The following is a 2820-nucleotide window of genomic DNA, read 5'->3' as shown; positions in this document are numbered from 1 at the left end:
AAGGGCAAGTTGCTTGAATCTGGAACTGCTGCCGACACCACCGTCGCCCACGTCGTGGAGGGAGAACGCCATGGCTGCCGAAAGCTCGATCTCGTCTCGAAGCAAATCTTCCTCGCATGGTAGGTTGCTGCTCTGTTCCCATGGTGAGAGGCCGGTGCTGCGAACCTCGGGGACGAAGGAGAACTATGGGCGTAGATTCTAGGGCTGTGTTTACTATGGGATTTGTTTTTCTTTCTTTTCTTCTGAGTTGATTTGGGTTGAGGACTGGAGAGTGAAGACGATGATTATGTGTAGATGCATGAAGGCTGTAACTTCTTTCGTTGGGCAGAGCCAGAGACAGAGGTGAAAAGCTCAGAAATTGCAAGGATGGAGAAGAAGGTTGCCTCCCTGAAATCAAGGACGAAAGCGGCAGAGTGGAAGTTAATGGTCGTTGCTCTGTTAGGATTTGTTGGGTGGGCTGGGTTCTTGTATCTGCTGCTGCAGAATTTTTCTATGTCTAGGCCTAAGTGTGTAATTCCATTGAACCTGGTATGAAAAGGGTGTTTGGGTATGATGCTGTTGTTGTTGTTGGTAAATTCTTTTAGGGTTGGTTTTGTTGAATGTGTTTTGGTGAAAAATATTTTGATGGTAAGTTATTAGGTGACAATGATGTACCTGGTATGAATGTGTTCTGTTGAATTGGTTTTCAACATGTATAAATGACAATTATGTATGCATGGTTGGTTGTTGTAATGTGAGTTTAATTTCTGCTTGGTAAATACATATTTTTCATTACTGACTAATTTCCTAACAATATAACAAACTTGAATCAAAGACAACCTCAGCTGAACATGGTAAATGTCATAGTAACATACATAATAAAAAGTATTTCAGACACAGAGGTAATCTCAAAAGGGTTGGCTGGTTCAATCCAGCAACTAAGTACAACACATAGATGCTCATAGGCAAAGTTCACAGAAACATAACCCAGCAAGAAGTAGCTAACAAGTCACACTGCACTTTCCCAGCAAAGTTCACAGAAACATAACCCAAAATAAGACAACATGCACAAAATACAATCATGACACAAAATACAACATAACCCAAAATAAAACATAACCCATTTTCCTTTTCCTAAAGCATTTCCCATTTTCTTGGAGGCAACTTTGCCATTAACTTCAGTTTCTTTGGAGAAATGTGAGGTGCTCCAACTTCTCATTTGTATTGACTCATATCTTTCTGAAGCTTGTGAACTGGAAATCTGAAACCCTCATGCTCTGAATCAGACCCATCAGTCCCAACCTGGTGATCGAAATCTAAGTCATCACTGTCTCCTCCCTCATCATCTTCAAACTGCTCAGTTGCTCCAGCATTCTTTTTCACAGCCCTAGATTTTTTACTCATCACATTCACATGTTGAAACCCACTTACCTCAGGATCAAACTCATCATCACTATCAGTAAAGTGCACATCATCTTCACTATCATCCTCTTCCCCAGATGGATTATACTCCGAATCGAGACTGTCACTGTCACTAGAGTTATCATACTCAACTTCATTGTCGTCCTCTGCCCCAGAGTAAGCAGCAAATGGTTCAGATTGCTTTCGCCCCTCATCTACTCCACCATACAGAGCCAGCTTTTGCCCCTCACTAATGTCACCCCTCCCATTTTTATCCTCAACATCAATGTAGCCATCATCAGGAAACATCTCTTCGTCCTGAACCTTATGGACAACATACAACTCTACAAGGTCTCTCAACTCTGCTATTCGACACATCTCAATGGAGTCCGCATCAGTTTTAAACAATTTCAGATTTTTCTCCATGTCTTCAACAGCTGGATCCTTGAACTACAACGATGGGATATTCTCCTCCACGTAACCAAGTTGCTTTAGCTCAGCATACGCTTCAAATACAGACCACCGATCACCATCAATCTCTTCTATCACCGTTGTTTCTCCTCCCACATACTCTAATGGACCGTTCTTATACGTAAACCATCCTCCATGGTAGACCTTCACTTTAAAATAACCCATCGTCTTCTACCATACCCTGAAATAGAGTACAACAACACATAGACATTAATATAAAATATGAAATAGACGCACCTTCCTATTTCACACCGATGCTAATCCCTACTCTCCACACATATGGTCTCATTCCAACGATAAACAGACCCTCAAACCCTAAGTAAACTAACCCGACACTAACCACTACAGCGAGAGCTACCATACTGAAAAGAAGGAAGAAAATCATACCTACGCAAACCCTATCAGTAATGCTTCAGCGACTTTTCACGTCCATTCCTTCCAGTTCCTCGATCTCGCCTCCTCTCTTCAGTTTCAGTCCATCAACATCTACGGTCCTCTCCGATTCTAGGTTAGGGCATAATGTAATGGATTTGGTTTACGAAGCATTGTGAATAAAGGGTGCTGTAATAAACGTTAAGGGTTTTTCATCCAAGGGAAGAAATCAAGCGTTTTGCGCGAAATGAAAAGGGTAGAATTGTCATTAAAAAAAATTTTTAATTACAAAGGACGAAGTTAAATACAAATGCAACATTAAGGACGATTTTAAATCCAAAATTAGAAGAGGGATGATTTCGATTCTGTCACAAAACTTTAGGAACCAAAATCGTACTTATCCCTAAAATCTACCTATGTATCATATATGTTATTGACATATTGGTCTAGGATTGTTATATTAATATTTCTATTAACATGCGATGTTAACTCCAAAAATATAATCAATTGAAATATATTAAAATATTATAAAAAATAAAATAAATTAAATATTAATTTTTAAACTTTTAAAAATTTTATCTTCATTAAAACGTTATA

Source organism: Arachis ipaensis, chromosome B06, assembly GCF_000816755.2.
Source record: "Arachis ipaensis cultivar K30076 chromosome B06, Araip1.1, whole genome shotgun sequence".
Classification (NCBI taxonomy): domain Eukaryota; kingdom Viridiplantae; phylum Streptophyta; class Magnoliopsida; order Fabales; family Fabaceae; genus Arachis; species Arachis ipaensis.
The sequence above is the reverse complement of the archived record's forward strand: the minus strand, read 5'-3'. Positions refer to the sequence as shown.